Source organism: Lissotriton helveticus, chromosome 12 (genome assembly GCF_964261635.1).
Source record: "Lissotriton helveticus chromosome 12, aLisHel1.1, whole genome shotgun sequence".
NCBI classification, from domain to species: Eukaryota; Metazoa; Chordata; class Amphibia; order Caudata; family Salamandridae; genus Lissotriton; species Lissotriton helveticus.
Genome location: NC_136073.1, coordinates 245,014,019 through 245,035,351, shown reverse-complemented (window position 1 = coordinate 245,035,351; position 21,333 = coordinate 245,014,019). Strand labels below are relative to the sequence as shown.

Here is a 21,333-nt window from a genome sequence, read left to right as displayed (position 1 = left end):
TGTTCGCCGCCAGTTTGGCTGCATTGTCTGCGAAATCATTTCCTTTTGATATTTCATCTCTTCCTTTTGTGTGTGCCTTACATTTCAGCACCGCTATTTTGGTTGGTAATTGGCTAGCCTCCAAGAGGGCAGTGATGAGGGCAGCATGTTGTATTTTGGACCCATGTGATGTGAGAAATCCCCTCTCCCTCCATAATGTGCCGAAATTGTGTACAACCCCGAAAGCGTATTGTGAGTCAGTGTAGATGTTAACTGATTTTCCTTTTGCTAAGTGACATGCTTGTGTTAGTGCTACTAGTTCGGCTGCTTGTGCTGACAGTATCTCTATTTTGTGTGCTTCCAAAGTGTTTATACCATTTGTGACGGCATAAGCTGCCGCCAGTTCTCCAGTGGGGAGTCTCATGCAAGAACCATCAACAAAAAGTGTCATCTCTGCCTCGGAGAGGGGTGTATCTTGTAAATCTGGTCTGGGTTTGGTCACTAAATCAATTGTATCAATACAATCGTGAAGTTGTTCAGCAGAAGAGGTAAGTGGCAACAGTGTTGCTGGGTTTAAAATGTTGCATCGTCGGATCTCAATGTGTGGCTGAAAAAGTGTAATCTCGTATCCTGTGAGTCTGGTTATTGTCAGATATTGTGTTTGCGTTCTGTTTAGGAGAAGTTCAACAGCATGTGGAACCTGGACTACCAGATGGTGTCCTAGTACGATAGTGTCACTCTGTCTAATGGCTTGTGCCTTGGCAGCCACTGATTTGAGGCATGCAGGGAGTGCTTGGGCCACCGGATCTAATGTACTGGAAAAATAACCACATGGTCTATGCCTGTCTGCCTGAAGTTCGGTCAGGACCGACAGGACTGTACCTGAGCTTTCTGTTACAAATAAGGTAAAATCTTTGGTGTAATCAGGTGTTGCCAACACTGGGGCTTGACACATAGCCTTTTTAAGAGACTGAAAAGCTTGTGTGTGTTCATCCGTCCAGGGTAATTTTGGGGTAGCGCCAGCTTCAAGTGTTGTCAGCTGTACTAATGGTTTAGCAATGAGGGCAAATTGCGGGATCCACTGTCTACAATATGAGGTAAGGCCAACAAAAGCTCGGACTTGTTTCTGTGTTGTTGGTTGTGGCATTTGTTGTATAAGTTGGATGCGTTCCTGTGTAAGCTGCCTACCCTCCTTTGACAGCAAGTGCCCTAAGTATGCCACTTGCTGCAAACCAAATTGGAGTTTACCAGGGGAAACTTTATGGCCATTCTCAGCTAAGAATTTTAGTACCAGCAATGATGCTTCAGCACAGGCTGGGTCAGATCTGGCCGTAATGAGGATGTCATCAACATACTGCAACAATGCAGTGTCAGGGGGCATTTCAATAGTATCCAGTTGTCTTTTTAACGCTTGGCTATATACACTTGGGCTTTCGGTGAAACCTCGGGGAGCTCTTGTAAATTGGAAGCTCCGTCCTTGTAGGGAGAAGCCGAAAAGGTATTGGCTGTCTGGGTGAATGGGTATACTGAAGAATGCGTTTTTTAAGTCAATTACAGTAAAATGTGTCGCTTCTGCATCTATGGCTGTGAGTAACGTGGAGATGTCTGGAACCATGGGGTGTTGTGGAATGACACATTTATTAAGTTCTCTCAAATCCACCACTAGTCTATAGACAGGGGGTGTTCCCAGTTCCACTTTTTATGAACTGCTAAAACTGGGGAATTACAAATATTAGAAATCGTTTCTTTAACCACACCTGACTGTATTAGATCCTAAATAAATGACATTAACGCTTGTTCAGCTTGAGGTGGAATTTTGTATTGTCTATTGCGTGGCAGTTGGGCTCCCTCTTTCAGTGTAACCTCGTGAGGTGTTATTTCCATACACCCTACTGTGGTGGAATCAGTGGCCCAAAGGGTGTGTGGCAAATCTTTCTAAAGTTCGTCTAATTCTCCACTGGTGTAGTGTCCTTTAAAATCTCGTAGGAATAATCTAACATCCTTAGGTGAGCAAACAATAACAGCTCCTAATTCTTTCAATGTCTTGATACCAAGTAAATTTTCTGGACATGATTTTGTCAATATAAGATCTGTAGTTGTCGTGAGGGGACCAACCTGTAAGGGCAGTGGTTGTGACGTGACGTTTGTCACAGGCTGTCCGGAGAAACCCAGAGAAATACTTTTTGAACCCAAGAGAGGAGCCTCTGGGACCTCTTGATGGCTTATTGTTGTTTTACTAGCCCCAGTGTCTAGTAGAAACTTTCTATCCTCCCCAAGAAGTCGGACCTCTACAAATGGACCTTTCTGATCTACTGGGATGGGGATTAGGGGCAGTTTGTCATCTTCTCTCCCTGGGCAACATCATGAAAAATCTGGGTAGTATTCATTATAGCCATCATCTCCAATGAATATTTGGGTCATTTGTGCTGTCGGTGGAGCTGGAGGTGCTGTAGTGCCTTGTGGGGCATTCTGTTTTGGCTGATATGGACACGGCTGTGTCTTACCAGTGGCCAAATTGTGTTTTAAGACAGGACAGTCTTTAACAAAGTGTCCCGACTTTTTGCAATAATTGCAAGTACTCTTTGCGTTTGTCTGGCTGCCTGGTGTCTGTTGGCGCTGGGGTGCAGTATGGGCTACTAATGCTTTCATCTTTGTGTCTTTCATGCGCTTGTTATCATTCTCGTCTTCATCCCTAATGCGGTTTTGATGGTATTGTAGCATTTGTAACACCTGTGGCGGTGTATGGGCTTGCCAGGTACTTTCTACCTTCAGTACTCTTTCCTTTATAGCTGGCAAGGCGTTGTCTACTAATTTGGAAACAAACAGATGCGGGTAAGCTTCGCTTGTCAGTGTAAGACCGCTATTTACCGCAAAACACTTTTCAAGTCTTGTGTAATAATCTCCTATGTCTTCACCATGTTTCTGTTTGCAGGAGGAAATGGCATCCCAATCCTCCTTTTCACTGTCAATAACTGTGGTAACACCTTCAAAATAGTGCAGGGAAGTGCCTTGAGTTTGGCTCCTATACCTTGACCTGCTACCCTAGTATTTTCGTCATTCTGAAGTTCGGTCCATTTAATGTGTTCGCCCGCCACCTCCCAATCTTTTTCTCGTCGTTTGTCATATATACCCGAGGGCAATAATAGTTTCAGAATTGCTGTGATATCAGAAAGAGTATATGTTCCCATCATTAATATGTCTCCTAATTCCTTAAAAAATCCAGCAGGATCTTTTGAGTGAGGGGGAACCATCTCTTTCATTCTTAGTAATTCACGTTTTGTCAAGGGTACATAAATGAAAACGCGTTGTAACGCGCCATCTGCGTCAGCTCTGGGGTGAACCTCCCTCATGGGGAAGTGGCGTGTTTGAGGAAGTCTATTAACCGATCCACAAGTATCAGTGAAAAGTCTATATTCAACCGCTTTCTGGTATTCTTGTCTAAAATCTATGAATCTGTTGAGAAAAACTGAGCCATTGTAGAGGAATATGTTATCAGCACAGTCTGACAGAAAATCTTCTAGTCTTGGATTATGTTTTAAAAAAGTGTCATTGAGAGTGATGAGATGCTGTACCATGTAGAGACTCGCTAATCTTTGATGTGGGCGTGGTAATGCTAAAAAGAGTTGGGCTATGAGATCACTGTCATTATCTTATATTGAGAGACCCATAGGGTCGCAGTTCTGGCTATTTCCTTCTCCTCCGGTGTAAACGGAGGTTCCTGGTCTAGCCAGTCGTCTAATGCTACTACCGTGGCTTGAAACAGGTCATCTATTGACGGCCGTTCTGGATGGCCCTGGAGAAATGGGAGGGGTGGGGATCGTGACGTGGAAATGGAGCGTCTTACTGGTAGAGCTTTTACAACCGGTAGTGTTGTGTGTTCCTCACCTTTGTTCTCTTCCTCCTCGGTCTGTACATTTTGCCAAGTACGTGTCACCTTACGGGTGAACCTGTCAAGTGCGTCATTTACCAAACCTACATCGGTATGGTCAGAAGTTGAGTCCAATAACTCATAAAATGACGTGGGTACATCTTTTCCTCCCACTTGTAGGTGTTTAATAAAACAACAAATAAGAAACCTATACATGTGTACCTTGATAGCGTAAAGTCTGCTTTTGGTTAATCTGTTAACAGCCTTAGAGTCTTCCCCGGTACGGAGAAACTCGGAAGCTGCCTCAAGGAGTGGGCCTATAGCAGGTAAACCCTTGATCTCTATCCATGAATCGTGAAGTATTTTTGTTATTCGGCCCGCCTCCCCAGTGGTACTTGGGGCCGGATCATAGGGGCACTCGGGAATCGTGTCCCCTGTGGCTAGTCCCTCTGCACCCTCGTTACTTCCAGGCCGTGGTTGGGCTTGTTTGGTATTCAAGGGCTGTTGTGGGGTTGCCTGGACTATTGGGGTGTCATATGGAGGTGGGGCGTCCAAGAGGAAGGTGGTGAAAGTATCCTCTGGAAATGGGGCAGTGGGTTGTGTCTTAGGTGGGACGGTCTCTATCTGCGAGGAAGTTTTAGGTAATACAGGATAGAGACCGGTGGAAACGGCTAGTTGTTCCCTATTATTCCTTTCATTTTCTAGTTCTCGTCCTATTTCTTGTAATCGTTCATTCTGAACCTGCTCTGACATTCTCTTACTCTTTTCGACTTTGTTCAATGCTTTCTCCTGCCTCCTATGGGCCTCTTTTCTCCATAGTTCGACCGCGTCACTTTGTGACTGTCGGACCTTTCTTTTCCACAACTGTTCTTCTAGGTTCAATACACATTTCATGTCAAAAGTCCCTGCCTCGGGCCACCTATATTTATATTCGAAATCTTTGGTGTAATCTACCCATAAATCACAATAAACAATTGCACCAATGCCATGTTTTGTATACATAAAATGTCCTGGAGTATCCCGAGGAGGGAGGGGAATCTCCTTCTCGAGAATACTTTTTCTAGTTCCCATCTTACGTATTTTCTAAAAAAATAGGCATGATGGCAGACTTTCTATTAAAAATAGAAATGGGAAACAACAAACATATATCTTTACCGTACCCACAAAAGTTGTGGCTCCGTCTTTATACTTTCAGTAGTACTCACCGAGAAACAAACTAGAAGGCCTGTTGATCTTGAAATGCGCGCAGCTTCTGAAACGGGGCTCACAAGACCTCGGACTCGTCTTCTTCACGGGTTGGGCTCTGGGTCTGGACGTTCCGCAATCTTCCTCACCGCCTCGTGTGGATGACGGGCCGCAGTCGCCCCCCCCCTTCGTCTCGAGGGAGTTAGCAGGAATTCCCCGCGTCTGTGCACTTTGAAGTCCGTCGAAGGTCAGGAGGAGGCAGTACCGGGTCCGACATCGCTGGCGCGTGGGGGAGAGGGAACGTCCCTGTCAGGCACCAGAAATGTGGTAAATAATTACCTTATCTTAGAATTTCTATATTAGTAAAATACTGTAAATTAAGTAAAGAGAGGAGTCCGTGGTATTCGAGTAAAGAAGGGTTTATTCAATAACTCGAGTTAAGGGAGAGCTCCTTCACCAAGCGGGTTCAAGAGTGGTCTGATGTTTTATTCACACAGCTGAATATTTATACAGTTCAGGCAGTAGGCAAAAAGGAGAAGAAGAAGAATAGAAACAGTAATTTCCAACCAGATGTGTCAAGGTATGGGCGTCTCTTGTGTCTCATGAGAGTGCATGTAGTGTGTCGAAATGTGCTCCCTTCAGTTGAGGGTCCTTCCTCAGTGTCGAAATGCTCTTTTCAGTTGAAGGCCCTTTCTCAACCGGGGGGTTATTTCTGGCTTAGAGTCAAGAACAGGAACGGTCTCTTAAAACAGGAACTATCTCTTTGGTTCTCGGAATTGGCAGAGCCACAAGAATGTGTGGTCAATGAACGGAGAGGCCAGGTGCAGGGTGTCTTGCTCGTGGGTTTGGAGACAAAATGGATGACACACGCAAAAGGAAAAAGGGTGCTGTCTGAATCAAAATGGCAGACAGGCGGAGAAGGGAAACGATGGTGCGCAATTTCCAATTTTATTTCCTCATTCCTCTGCATAAAAAACCTTCCGCCGACCCTATGCTGCTAGATAACCTACGCCCAATTTCTCTCCTTCCATTCTTTGCCAAAATTACAGCGAAAGTAGTGAATAATCAACTTGTAAATAACATCAATCTTAATCATCTATTTCACTCTTCACAATCTGACTTTAGAGTCTCCTACTCTATGGAGTCAGCCCTACTTCTCGCTACGGAAAACTTGAGGAAATGTGCAGATGCAGGACATATTGTAGCACTGGTCCTGTTGGACCTACGTGCAGCATCCTACACCATATCGCATAACCTACTTCTCCAAAGACTAGTGCTTTGTGGGGTTAGGGGCTCAGCTCTTCGCTTGATGACCTCCTTTCTCGCAGCTTCCAAGTCGCTCAATACCCTCATACATCTAAAAGCATTCTTCTCAGCCAGGGGGTCCCTCAGGGATCAATACTGAGCCCCACTCTATTCAATCTTTATATTGGCCCCCTTGCAGAAATTGTAGAAAAATACAAATTCACTATTGTGTCATATGCGGATGACACGCAACTTATTGTCACTTTAATTCAGGACACGGAGACAGTGGCTAATCAGGTCTCCTCTTGTCTAGGGAAGCTCACTTCATGGATGAACAATTGCCTTAAACTTAACGGCAATAAAACCAAAGTAACGCCAGTCGTGAAAACACCTTCAATCTGGTCATCGGCATGGTGGCCCCAGGCTCTGGAACAAACTCCTGCCCCTAAAGAGGAAACTAAAAATCTGGGGGTCTGGTTTGATCCCAAACTCTTGTTTAAGAGTCAATTCAGTAAGGTAACCGGAAACTGCTTTGGGACTCTTAAAGTCCTAAGGAAACTCCTATATCTACTACCTATCGAGCCTAGAAAAACCCTTGTGCACACTCTAGTCACATCCCAATAGACTATGGTAACATTCTCTATCTAGGAGTCTCCAAAAAAGCCTCAGTAACCTGCAACGTATTCAAAATGCTGCCACACGATTGGTCCTGAATCTTCCTAGAAGAACATCCACTTCTAAAGCTCTGCCTACTCTTTACTAGCTGCCAGTGGAAAAGAGGATCACCTGCAAAGCCATGTTCTCTTGTCACAGAATTCTGTGGAATAGAGGTCCGCTAGATGATAACCTCCTACACTCCTGCAATCTTAGAGTCTTAGAGTCATAGTGCCCAAAATCCAAAGAGCCAGGATGAAAGCTTGATCTTTTGGCTATCTCGCAGCCAAAAAGTGGAACACTTTACCACTGACTCTGAGAGCCGAACCCATTGAAAGAATCTTTCACAAAGGAATAAAAACCTAACTATTTCACCCCTAAGTTAGGATTTTCTGTATATCTTTCTCAGAATCCCATTTCCTCCTAGTCTAGATACAGTCTTTCCTTTTTATTTCCTCTGGGAGTCTTTATCCTAGCGCGGGGACACACCGTTGGGTGTAACCAGGTGCTTTACAAATGGAATTATTATTATTATGGGAGTAAGTTTCTTGGAGGCAGATTTTTGCATATTCTAAATCTACTAGGTAATGTCTTCCACAGCCTTTTAGCGTTCAATATCTGAGACCCTGGTCCCAGATCACATAAGCCATTTCGAAATTGTGAATGGTGAACAAAAGGGACAGAGAGGTAGGCTTTTTAGGACCACTTGTAACCAAAACTTCCATGACATAAATATATGACCTGTTCACTGTTGCGAAATAGGAGGGAGTCGTTTCAGGCTGTTCGCAAAGTGCCCATGTGGTCCTGTAAGACAGTAGTTCTTTAAAAAAAAAAACTTTTTATTGAGGTCTAAGTTTTAATAACAAGAGCTAAGTCTGGCACAACCCATGCAGAATAAAACAAGCAAATCTTAGCTGTCACAACACAAGTATACTACGAGCATTGTGCATTGACAGCTTTGACACTGGAAACACTATGAGCAGTGACACACTCAAACACAGTGCCCGTAAAGCCAAGAACCATCCCTCCCCCTGCGAACTCAACATTATATGACCTTAAAGGAGCATATCTCACTGTCAATGGATCAGGTCCTAGACTGACAGGGTTTAACATGTATGCTCTGGTGGTCAACCCAGCCCTTCCATATCTTAAAGTGTTTATGAGGGTACCCCCAAACCTGATATGTCGGGTGCACCAGGTCCATACAGAAATCCACACCCTTTTCTCACCCGTCCCAAGAGGGGGCCTCTGCATCCATCTATGCTTTTGCAATATCTTGTTTAACCATGAGCAGCCCCAGCCAGAGCAGCACTCTCTGGCATCTATTGTCCTCCAGATCATCTGCAATATGAAGCAAGATCAGTTTAGGCTCCCTGGGAACCCTCCAACCCAGCATCATCCCCAGAGCCCCCATCACCCTCTCCCAGAAATGTGGAATCACTGGGCAGCCCCAAAAGGTGTGTAGTAAATCCCCAGTGGCATCACCACAGCACAGGCAACACCTGGAGTCAATCAGCACCATTATGAACAGCAGTGTGCTTGCAGTGCAGTATTTTGAGTTGGAAAAGTCAGAACTTAGCGGCCACCAACGCTTCTCTTGGGGCGGGCACCGCCTCCCTCTAATCCTCATCCTGAAGCTGGCCAAGGTTCTGTGACCATGCCTCCTTCATTAATGGGTCTGGTTGTTGACATAGCAGCGTTTGATAAAGTACAGACAGTTTATGTGTTTTAAAATCAGTTAGTAAGAGTTTCCCCTCCAGTGGTGAGTAGGCCGGAATTTGGTGCTTAATGGCAAGTATGTGGTGAGTGCATGTCGGAGCTGGAGATATTGAAAAAACTGGGTACGGTGCAATGGTATTTCTCCTGCAGATCTGGAAAGGACTTAAGAAACCAGTCTGTGAGCACTTCTCCGAGTGTCATGATGCCTAATGTCCCACATGCGGAGTCGCAGAGTGCAGCCACTTGCAGGAGTATAGTCCCTTTCCACAACAGGGTCTCCAATGTCAGACAGCTCATCCAGTGGCTTTCATTGCTTCTCTCTATGCAGTCAGCATCACCCGTGTGGAGGTGAGAATAAGACAGTGGTTTTTAACCTGTGGGCCGGGACCCTTGTGGATCTATAAAGCTTATCCAAAGGGTCCGTGACTGCTTAGAAAATGACATAATGATTAACAAATTAATAAAGTGTAGGTAGATCGAGAAGAAAAATATAAACGTGAAAACTTTAAAACATCATGTAAATGTGAAAGAGTTTTCAACTGAGGGGTTACAATTAAGATGGGGTCCTGAGACTAATTTGTGCATCATACAGAATAAAGTATGTATGGGTGGCCTCTGGTGAATATAGAAAAGCCATAACTTACCTATTAAAATGTAATATGTCTATTTTCCACATTTGTTTGTGAATTACATAAAATATTCCATCATTTGTGTATTTGCTTGATAAATGCTTGATTCTATGATTTTGTGTATTATTTTGAGGTAAAAATCACCGAAATAGCTTAAGCTGGGCTTCCTGGCATCCAGTGATGCCTTTGGGGGTTCCTGAATTCCAGTAATGATTCATTGGGGACCCCCGGATTCCAGAAATGAATAAGTGGGGGTCCACAAATGTAAAAAGTTTAGGAACAAGTGCTGTAAGAGATTGATTAGCACTAAGAATGCAGACCTATTAAATCTCACAGCAAAATTGTACAAGCTACTACACCTAGGTACTCACTCTCCTTTCCACAGGAATGATTGTTGCTCCTGAGCAAATACTTGAGTATCTTGGGTACCTTATGTATGTTTGAAATCCCATTGACAATGTGCCACAAAACTATCAAACTCCAAAAAGCGTTGCACGTTTTCCCTGGTAGTGTCACAGTCAGTTCCTCCTCCAGCATAAACCTTACACTGTGTGAAGGTATACAATCTTTAAAAAAAAATACAAGACCTTATTAAAACACAAATGTACGTTTGCTACAAAACACTTAGCATCCGAGTAATAATTGTTAATGTCAAAAAGAGCAGGTGTGAATACCCTCTAGCATATTTGGGTGGGGAGTTTAAATACCACTTGTCTTGGGGAATGGTAGTTGGGGTTCTAGATTACAGTATTACATCCACAAGAATAGCATGGACAAGGGCCTTGATGAGATTGGGAAGCAGATGGAGTTGTACAGAAGGATTCAAGTTGTTCTAGGGGTGGTGGAAAACCCTGAGAAAAAGAAAAAACAACAGCTGTTCTGCTATACACTTACATGAAACAAATCAATAAATACACACTACCAACCTGGAAACTAAGGGTAATGTGCAATAGCATTATGTGCTTTCAGGTGCGTACCTTTTTAAAATGTAGGACACACAAATTGCGTTTCTTCATGAGACCTACCTTATGAATCACAAAATACACAAACTCTAACATAGATAGAGAGGCCAACATATAATAATAAGTAGTTGTCCTATGGAAAGGGTATGTTGATATTGTATTGTATTGTATTGTAATTGCATATATATAGTACTTACTACCCCTGACGAGGCGTCAAAGCGCTTTTTCGGCAGGTAGCACACTACTCCAGGACCCATAGAGGATTAGTGTTGAATTAGTATAGTGAAATATGCAAGTACATTTTAAGTGGTGGATAGGTTAGTCAGTTATTTGGATATGGAATGATAGCAGAAGGATAGAGGAGGACAAAGGTTTTTTTTTTTTAATTGCTTGTTGACGCACGCTATTCCGGAAGCCTATAAAGGATTAGTGGTGAATTAATATGGTGAAATAGGAGGTAATTTCAGTGGTGGATATTAGTCTGTTACTGGAGTGAGAAGGATAGCGGAGGGATAAAAGGGGAAGAAAGATTAGCATTCATATAGCACTTGTTAACCCTGATGGGTGTTGAAGCGCTTTTCTGGCGAGTAACACACCACTCCAGAACCCATAAAGGATTTGTGTTTAAAATTAGTATAGTATAAATATGAAGTCATTTGAGTAGTAGATATGTTATTCAGTTATTGGGGCAGTAGATTAGTATAGTTGAATATGGAATTTGAGAAGTGAACATGTTAGTCTGTTAATTTTGATTGAAAGGGATAGTGGAGGGATAAAAGAGTGAAAGTTTTTTTATTATTATTATTTTTTTTTTAGGTCTTAGCAGTAGAAGAGAAATGAGAAAAACGGCAGCATTTCTGGCCCTAGTCCCGACCAGTCTCGAGCAGGCTTAAACAGGCAACTACCCTTGTCCTCTCCACCATTAGCCTCGATGCCCGGGCTGAGACACACTAACACACTAACCCTGGCCTCGTGTAGCCCTAGTAATCAGGTGACCCTTTCAGCCAATGGGAACCCTAGCCCTAACACTATCCAATCACAACACTAGCCCTAAAATCTAGAACCAATAGGAGACCAGGACCTTACTACAGAAACCAATCAGAACCCTCAAATACCAAACCCATGAGGACATTAACCCTAACCCAATAGAAACACCAGATACATCCACCAATCAGTGTACACATGTGCCAACCACTAGCAGACAATATAAGGTCCCAGCGACCTGAGACAAGGTTTGCTGGCCAGGGAGTTGGAAGTTGCTTCTCCTGTTCAGAATCTCCTAAGAGACAGACAGGCTCAATCCACACTTTGGACTTCTGCAGGAAAAGGCTTCACTAACTCGAAATCTAACAATACTGTTTGAATTAAACTTTACTCCCCCTGCTGGCCAAAAAACGAAGTGCACAGGCCCCAGTAAATACAGTATAAACAGCTCACAGAAGCACCCTCTGATGTAGAATATGCTTGTTGCTGGGGGGGGGGGAGGCAGGGGGGCTGGCCTCACTGGCGTGTGAACACAAAATGGTTGCGCAGGGGGTGCACTGTTTTAACACACCGGTCTTAGCACAGAGCAAAGGAGAAATTTGGAGGGAAAACAGATTTGTCACCAAGGAATGAGAGGGACAAACTACAGAGGTTGGACTGCAAATCCCACAATTCAACACGTTAAATGCAAGCAATCATGGGCAGGGAAAACCACAAGTTTAAAACACAAAACAGGTAATAAAATATGCAATCACAGGCAGGTCAAAACTGCAATTTTAAACTGTAACAACCACATGCAAAGACAGTAATCACAGATAGGGAAAATCGTTTTTTAAACAACTTTTGTTTTGGGAAGAGACAGCACTAGTCTGTCTCCTTACCACTTCCTGGACTCTGCTCAATGCAATCTGGGGCACAGGTAGGCTGCAATTCACAAGATGGAGGATAGGATATATATGGCACTCTATTCAAACCATATGACATCTGTATAGATCAGGAAGGGCTGGGAACTAGCTTTGTCTGTCTAGATGGTATAGATATAGCATTGGGTCTTATATATGCACCAAGTTCAGATCAGGCCTCTTCCTCACGGAGGTATCCGAGCTATCACCCTGCGGGGGGAATTTAACACAACCTTTAACTGGATGAACCTTAGCACACTGGGGTATCACAATGTAACGTAGTCGACAGCTGGTGTTGATTGAACCTGAACACAAGAAAGTTTGCATTCTATTCACCGGTTTATGACTTGCATGTACGACTGCATACAAGGCGGTCTACAAGGCATCAGAAGGGCTGAGTACTTAGAAAAGACCATTTTGGAACATAGGACCAGATGTACGAAATCCTTATTTTGCATTTCCTAAATAACGATTCCTTTAGGAAATGCAAAATGGTATGAACAAAATTTACGATTTCCTAATAGTGATCCCCACTAATTAGGAATCACTATTAGGAAATCACAAATAGGAAATTTTAATGCATTCCCACCTGTGGGCCAAATAGGAAATGGTTTGCATTTCCTGAATTGCGATTTCCTAATAGTAAATCGCAGTTTAGGAAACCCAAACCCAAACCCAAGGGTGCCTTCGTAGTGCACATGTAAGTGCTCTTCATGTCACATAAGAAATGCATTTTTAAATGTGTTTTTTAATTTTGCATTTGGTTACCTTCGACTTTGAGTTGATGGTGCTAGCATTTCCTAAATGCCCAATTCTCATTTAGGAAATGCTTTGTACATGTGCTTTAGGAATCGCAAATAGGTAATCTCTATTTGTGTTTCCTGTATCGCTGTTGCAATTTGAGATTTCTACCTTGTAGAAATCACAACTTGTGACCAGTTTTTTGGCCTTTCTTCATATGAAAAGACTGTTTTGCATTTCTTAATGGGACGAAATTGCGATTCGGCCTGTTAAGAAATGCAAAAGGCTTTCATACATCTGGCCCATAATCCCTTACTACAAACACTGGGCTTGGGTAGGTAATGCTCTGCCATACCTGTGTGGAGAATCCAAGGAAGCATGCTTGAAAATAGAGCTGTAAGGGAAATGCTCAGAGACACAATCAAATACTACTTCATCGAAATGGAACACAGCATATGGTGCACTAATAGAATGAGAAGATTTTAAAGTTATAATTAGAGGTCATTGCATTCATATAAAAGTAGGGTCAAGAAAAGCACTTGAAATGACCTAAATCTGCTAGACGCTTATATTAAAATACTTGAAATGGAATCCGTAACTAATACCGTTAAAATGGAACAAATAATAGCAGAGAAAGAACAAATATGCAATGCTTCTTGAGTGTTTGTGATGTCTAAAGTATAGAGGATATCTAGAAATAACAAACACAGATAGGGACAAAAGGGCTGCCTAATGACCTAGGTGTCTAGATCAGAACGGAGAGGCTCCCCTTTCGCATGAATTAAAAATGAATTGAACTTTCCCATGTATACTCAAAATTAAATAAATGAGTCATTTGCTACCTACTATTTTCGATGGTATAACATTTTTGGGAAACAACAACACAATCAGACATAATTGGAACCCTTATACACATTGACTCATCTCATAACTGAGGGGGAAATAGAAGAGGATATACGAGATATGAAACCCAGCAAGATGCCAGGTGTGGAAGGCCTTCCCATGGAATTTTGTGAGACAAGTAGTAATTTAGTTGCCCTGAAACTACTGGAGATTTGAGGAGAAAAACATCTCCTCAAATTGACATAAGGGCCCTAACATTTACCTTTCCCAATCCAAGACTTAACCATATGGACAAAACGTCATACCGGCTGCTATCTTTGTTAAACTTAGATTATAAAATAATCAGTAAATTATTAGCTATGAGACTGTATGAACTGTTACCCCATGTGAACCAGAATGAGTTTATCCCCGCCGTCATACTGCCCTCAACACAAAACGCCTCTATATAGTTATTAGTGAACCTCCGAAGGACCTGGCTGAACTTATAATTATATCTATAGACCTGGAAAAGGCTTTTGATACTTTACATTGAAACTATCTTCTAACAGTCCAAGGACTGGGAATGGAAGAGCATAGGATAGTGCTGGTCCAGCTTCTATATACTGCTCGAATAGCAACGGTATGCACAGAGTAACTAATATCACATTCATTTAAGGTATGTAAGTGTACCAAAAAAGGCTATCAACTGTCCCCTACAATATTTGGTGTCACTGTGGAGCCATTGGCAGAACAAACTAGACAGAATAAAAGCCTAAAGGCATCCCACACAAACATAAAATTCACAAAATCTTGCTTCATGCAGATAATCTGTTATTTTTCATACAGGACAGCACTTAGAAGTAGATACTACAGCTCAAGCATTAGAAGATTTTAGACACATATCTGATTTACAGGAAAACATGCTTAAGTTGTGCATATTCCTACTCGGAACAACAGACTTGACAGCTCCTCCCACAACATAATCTGAGGATATGAGCTTGGTGTCTAGAACATCTAAATATATAGGAGTGCACATTTTCCACACAGATGTAGATATAAATGGGCAACCTGAACAAGGCACTCACTTTGATTAGGGGTTGCATTAAGTTTTGCCTGACTCTCCTTTTTTATTTGGTGATGAGTCAAATAGCCAACATTTCCATGCTCCCATGCTTTTTATACTACTTTAGTGTACTCCCCATCTGGATTCCCAGATAGAACATCTTGGATTTAGACGTAATATTGACTCATTAGATATATACAGTTCTAACCATTATAGACTAGCACTTTGAACATTTAAATTACTCAGGGAGGAAGGAGGCGTAGGGACCATGCATTTTGAGATCTATTACTCTGCTAAACAAATTCATTGGGTGACTAGCTGGTTAGAGGGTTGACATAGAGAGGCCATCTCAAACATCCATTTTCCAAGTGAGATCATAAAAGGTGAGATGCATGCTTGTTCCCAAGTTCATGGAGTTGAATAATATCCTGCACTATCAACAAGTTGGCTTTCATTGTCTTAGGGGCACCAAACACAAGTGGCCAATATTAGGGGAGATCTTCTCACCTTGCTCGACACAGGCCAACTGGAAATTCTAATTCTGTTACTGCAAGTTACAAAAATGCAAAATAGACAATAATCTAGAAATCTAAATAAACCTCTCAAGACCTATACAGAAAGCAATAAGACAATTTATTTAATGACTTGCTCCTCTTGTCATCCTCCGCGATTCGTAAGACAGTAAGTGACAACAGATGGAGACATTTGTAGGGTACCAACTTCTAGGTCACTTTGCCACCCAACCACACACTGGCAACAAAGACCTGGGACAGGATTTATTATGTTTTCGATAAAAAATATTTGAAGCTTATTTTAATAAACTTATTTTGCATTTAGTCAATTTATCTATTGTTATGAGGCAGCAAAGTCTCGGTCAAATACGTGGCCAAAATGTACCATTCCTGATGAAAGCCATTGACTGGCTGGCTGAAACGACTTAACGCACAAGAAGGTGAATGGTCTAGATATCTTGTTCTAAACGGGCATTTGTATTGCATACTCTCAAATACATCCCAGTATAGTTCAGTGCAAGGTTTATTTTTGTCATGTTCCTCACCCACACAGGCATGCTTTATCACTATTCTTCCAAAAACAGGGTGTTATTTAATTCCTTATTAACTTATTTTTTTGCAAATTCGAAATGAAGAATAGTTAAGTGGCTGCACTTTTCCTTAGTCAGGATAACTGTAACACACAATTGACAGACAGCAAAGGAAAACTGGATTTCACATGAAGAAATTAAGACCTTTTTTAGATTTTATTTCTGTGAATTAGACCAGACCAAAAATGAGGTGACTATGGATGAGAGAAAAATCATTAAACTAATGAAGACCCTTAAATTTACTGGTGGAAGGCACTCGCTGATTTATAACTCCTCATTAGCACTTAATCACGATAGTGGTTGAACAAAGAAACAGAAGTGCTAAATTTACCCTCTGGTACTCTAAAATATCTCCTTTTTGAAGGCTTTGTAGGAAAAAAGATCAAAGTTACTGTAAAGGGTCTGTATCAATGCTGACCTGTGACGTTCAAAAGAATATGCTATTAAGAATATTCATATTGTCTATGCAATAGGCAAAGAAATACATTATGCTTGGTAGTGAGAAATACTTTTTAACAGGGCTTCAGTTAAAAATGGAGTAATTATAACTGATCATTATCTCTGAACATGTTCACACAAAAACAGCGCTATAACGGCAACCTCATACTACCCCTGACAGGCTATAATCTAATCTTCTGATGTTACCCTCCAATGTTTTTCCGGCAATCTTTGCCTACTAGAAGGCTGACAGAAGCACTGCAGAATAATGAGTGCATTCACAAAGGTAACTTAAACTTATGAGTAATTTACACGTGTAATTTACTCTTACACTTTTGAGTAACTTTACTGCTTTTGGCTATTCACAAACTCTGAGCGTAAATCTAGTGAAAGCTGTAGGTACAGTTACTCATAGGTATAGTATTGCATGCCTCCACCTCCTCAAAAAGGGGGTGGAGCCAAATTTATGAGTGTAAGTTACTACTGGCAAAAAGAATAATAAGTCGAGCAACACACATCGCCAACAATTGTTACTGCAACGCCCTCCCATTGAATATAATGGAGACAGGGAATTAAATTAAAAACCCACATATGTCAAATAATAAAGTAAATCAATTGCATATATTTAATTCAAATGTAGAACAAAATAAAAAAATACTGCTCACTATTAAATCAGTTTCAAATTAAAGGTTTAATTTAAATATATCAAAGCAAATTAACATTATTTGCCTGAAGTTTAAATTAAAAAAAACAAATATTCACCTAAGATTAAAATTGATGTATAGAAATGATTAAAAGTAATGTAATTATCTTTTAATAAAAACGAATGCTTCATTAATTTAAATGTTATGTACATTCTGTTTACATATTTAATAATTAAATAAATATGTTTTATTTTTAGATTTTTTTAAACATTAATGTATATTTATTTATATTTTTAGCTATTTAAAATAATTTAATTTAACACGATTTCATATAAGGCTTAGTTTTAACTCCCTATGTCCATTATTGACTATGGAAGAGTGTTGCAATAGAAAAGGTTGGCCATGCATGGTGCTAGAATTACTCCAGGCTCTGAGCTGGAGTATTTCAATTCTGTTTTGTGTCCCTTTTTTTGACTGTAGTAACTTTAGAAGTGCAGTTTAGCAATGGACATATGTGTTTGTGGGTGGGTGCATGTCTTTCCCTAAATCCCTCCCAGTTAGTAGCATGCATGCCCCTTTTTCCAGCCACTTCCCATGGTCCCACCTACATTTACTGCTAAGTAGTAAACTTACATGTGTGAGGATCTCCCCATGGAAAAGATAGGAGTGGGAGGGATTTGCACTTCGGTTTGTTAACAGTATTTTGGAGTACCTTTGTAGTACTACTAAACATGCTACAAAATATAGTTTGTGAATAGTCCACTAAATGTTGGTTATACATGTACAGTAGGCAAAGTTAATTATATTTACACAGCCCGGACTAGGTGCTCGCCATCAATCAATCAATCAATCAAGTCATTTATAGAGCGCACTACTCACCCGTAGGGTCTCAAGGCGCTGGGAGGGGGGGGGGGGTGCCGTTACTGCTCGAACAGCCAGGTCTTGAGCTTCTTCCTGAAGGAGAGGTGGTCTTGGGTCAGGCGCAGGTCGGACGGGAGTGAGTTCCAGGTCTTGGCAGCCAGGTAGGAGAAGGACCTTCCTCCTGTTGTCGCTCTTCGGATGCGGGGGACGGCGGCGAGGGCGTGGCTGGTTGATCTGAGGAGGCGCGTGGGAGTGTAGAAGTTGATCCGGTTGTTGAGGTAGCTCGGGCCTTGGTCGTGTAGGGCTTTGTGCGCGTGGGTGAGGAGGCGGAAGGTGATCCTCTTGTTGACCGGGAGCCAGTGCAGGTCTCTCAGGTGTCCGGAGATGTGGCTGCGTCAGGGGATGTCGAGGATGAGTCTGGCCGCGGCGTTCTGGATCCGCTGGAGTCTTTTCTGGAGCTTGGCGGTGGTTCCGGCGTAGAGGGCGTTGCCGTAGTCCAGTCGGCTGGTGACGAGGGCCTGGGTGACCGTCTTCCTCGTCTCGGTGGGGATCCACCGGAAGATCTTCCGTAGCATGCGCAGGATGTTGAAGCATGACGAGGAGACGGCGTTGACTTGTCTGGTCATGGAGAGGGAGGAGTCCAGGATGAAGCCCAGGTTGCGTGCGTGGTCCGTCGGTTTGGGTGCGGTGCCGAGGGCGGGGGGCCACCAGGAGTCGTCCCAGGCGGAGGGCGAGGAGCCCAGGATGAGGACCTCCGTCTTGTCTGAGTTCAGTTTCAGGCAGCTGGTCGTCATCCATTCGGCTACCTCTCTCATCCCTTCATGCAGGTTGGCTCTGGCGGCGTCGGGGTCGTTGGTCAGGGAGAGGATCAGCTGGGTGTCATCGGCGTAGGAGATGATGTTCAGGTTGTGTTGGCGTGCGATGGTCGCGAGGGGGCTCATGTAGACGTTGAAGAGGGTTGGGCTCAGCGAGCATCCTTGGGGTACGCCGCAGATGACTTCGGTGGCCTCTGACTTGTACGGTGGTAGACGGACCATCAGGAAGTTGCCTGAAAAGAGGCACCTCTGAAAAGATAGGTCTTGAGGTTATGTCTAGATTTTAGAAGCTGTCTCCAAACGGGCAATGCAAGCACTAGGATATATTGTTCTGTGCTCCTAGCCTTGAATGGAGTGTACAGATGTCAATCATATGGTCAGAAGAGAAAGGGGGAGGAGGATTCCAACGCTATTCCCTGGTGCCCGAGGGTGGAGAACACTGAAACTGCTCTTCTAATTTTGCACCGATTAATGTTAATATTAATGTTAATAAGATTTTTAAAGCGCTCTGCTACCCGAGGTGTCCTGGCACTGTACACTACCGTCTGAGAGAACTTATGATTAGCACAGTGTGCAAATGCAATTTACCTGAAGAGCCAGGTTTTTAATCCTTTTCAGAACAGGAGCAGCTCTGTCGAGCTCCTTAGGGAGAAAGGAAGACTGTTCCATGCTTTGGCGGCGCAATTTCGAAAACTCCTTCCACCCCAGCTCTGTTTCGCAACGCGGGGGAGGGTAACTTGTTTGGCTTGCATGGAGCTAAGGGCCCTTCCAGGGACATACCATTGAAGAGATTGCTTCAGAAAATCAGGACCAGTGCCATTTAGGGCTTTGAAGACCAAACACAAAGCCTTAAACTGAATCCGAGATTCAACAGGGAGCCAATGAAGGGCTCTAAGTTCTGCCCTAACCGGAAGTCAGGCAAAAGAAACCGGGACTGATAGCCTGCTAACGCTTCCTGAGTACGGAAGCATATGGGGAGAAAATAACTCAAAACATATTGAGGATTCCTTTAAAATCTCTGGGCTAGAGAATCATGTGATCGCAACCCGATCAAGTGAAAGAAAGCCAGCTGACATAGGTTGCTTTGTCAAACCAAAAAAGGAAGGAGGTGAAGCAAGCGAGGAGACGCCAAAGAGGGAAGAAGATGCCATCCTGAGTAGGATTACTACCTTTCCGTAGAGCTCCAGTTCACGGGAAGATGATGGAAGAAAGCCGGAAGACCATTTTTCTCATGAGCCGTCCGTCACATTCCTGGATGAACGTGGCTAGCCAAGGTACATGCTGATTGGCAGAGGAGGCAGGAGGTTAGTGAGTAAGCGAATGCCAGGGTTGTAGACAGATAGGGCTCTCCAGTGTAAAAAGGCAGAGACCTGTTAGTAGCCCACAATTGAATGTACTATAGACAAACAACCTTGGAGTAATCCCCAATTTTATACCAATTGTTTTGTTTTATTACCTATTCTCTTGGCATGCATAACAATTACTTACTACCCTTCTGTCCTACCCTGCTGCTAAACAGGAAGAAAATTGAAGGTTTAAAGATTCACTGGCACACCTGGTGGTAGACTAATTGGGTTACATCCCAGACAACCCTTTCCCAATAGATAATATTCAGTTAAAATGTAGGCACTTACCTGTGGCTTTTCTTCTTCATTTAAGGGTCGTATTTCCACGATGGCCTTGGCTTCCTAGTTCCTCAAAGAAGCAGAACAGATGATGTCTACACCTAGGTTGCTCAGACTAAAACAAGAAAAATAAAACGAGCTAAAAATATAAAGAGTAACGCCTCAAACCTGTTGTATCCCGCAAAAAAATACATTGTGAGAAATGCTGTCTTTAAAAAAGCAACATGTACAACATTTTCTCAGAATAATATTGTGCAAGCTTATACATGTAAAACAATATTGCTACAACGATGTCAGCCTAAAACGTGTAAAATGTAAAACTAAAATGGAGAACCAAAGTGAACCAAGAAGGCCTCCAGAAACCTTCAGCCATTTTTTCTGTAGCTCCGTCAAATAATTCCTATGGGAGTTAAACTGGGAAATGTCACTTTTTTGTGTCCTCTTCCCCTCACCATTTGACGGTTCTGCACGAAAGTTGCCATGCTAAACTCAAATCGCACTTTGAGCAAGTTTTTAAAGCACGCTAGAGTAACTCAGTTCAGCATTTGCACCATACAAACACCCCATTTATATATGGTTTATTAAGCAATAATAAAGCTTCACATATAACAACATCAGCCATATGGAGTTCATATAACTGAAGTCATAATCTTCTGCAAGACCAATGCTCTCACCAAGAACCTTGGGATCATCATGGACTACAACATAATATGACAGCCCAAATCAACATCATCACTACCTCATGCTTCCACACTGCAGAAATTGAGGAAGATTTTCAAATGGCTCTTAATCAATAACCGGAAAGCTGCCACCCACGCCCTAATCACAAGGAAACTGTACTATGGGAACACCCTCTCAGCCAAGATCAACATCAGGGGACATGATCACTCCCAGCCTCCTGTGGCCCACATACATCTTACCTCACTTCAAGGAGCTACACTGGCTACCCATACACAAATGAATACTTTTCAAATCTCTCACCCACACCTTCAAGTCGCTACATACATCTGTCTCCTCATACCTCAACAATCACATCTACTTTCACAAACTTTCTAGACACCTTCACTCAGCTGGGCTGGAGTCCTACTTGGACAC

General features: G+C 42.6%; 1 protein-coding gene across 1 annotated transcript in view; it reads left to right on the top strand.

The window, feature by feature from the left end:
- LOC144799809 (sulfotransferase 2A1-like) overlaps nucleotides 1-21,333 on the top strand; it is a 206,818-nt gene that overhangs the window by 74,781 nt on the left and 110,704 nt on the right. The gene's annotated exons all lie outside the window — the stretch shown is intronic.